Source organism: Bison bison, unplaced genomic scaffold (assembly GCF_000754665.1).
Source record: "Bison bison bison isolate TAMUID 2011002044 unplaced genomic scaffold, Bison_UMD1.0 scf7180017855334, whole genome shotgun sequence".
NCBI classification, from domain to species: Eukaryota; Metazoa; Chordata; class Mammalia; order Artiodactyla; family Bovidae; genus Bison; species Bison bison.
This window is the reverse complement of record NW_011485907.1, coordinates 5,368-5,968: the sequence shown is the minus strand read 5'-3', so window position 1 is coordinate 5,968 and position 601 is coordinate 5,368.

The window sequence follows — 601 nt, the reverse complement described above, 5'->3', positions numbered from 1 at the left end:
ACAGTATGGACGTAACAGAAGCAGAAGATATTAAGAAGAGGTGGCAAGAATACACAGAAGAACTACACAAAGAAGATTTTAGTGACCCCGATGACCACGATGGGGTAATCACTCACCTAAAGCCAGACATTTTTGAGTGCTAAGTCAAGGGAGCCTTAGGAAACATTACTACTAACAAAGCTACTGGAGATGATGGAATTGCAGCTGAGCTATTTCAAATCCTAAAAGATGATACTATTAAAGTGTTGCACTCAATATGCCAGCAAATTTGGAAAACTCAGCAGTGGCCAGAAGACTGCAAAAGGTCAGTTTTCATTCCATTCCCAAAGGAACGCAATGCCAAAGAATGTTCAAACTACCATACAATTGCACTCATTTCACATGCTAGCAAAGTAATGCTCAAAATTGCCCAAGCTAGGCTTCAACAGTAGGTGAACCAAGAACTTCCAGATGTTCAAGCTTGATTTAGAAAAAGCAGAGGAAGCAGAGATCATATTGCCAACATCCATTAGATCAGAGGAAAACCAAGAGAATTCCATAAAAACATCAATTTCTTCTACATTGACTAAGCTAAAGCCTTGTACTGTGTGGATCAAAACAA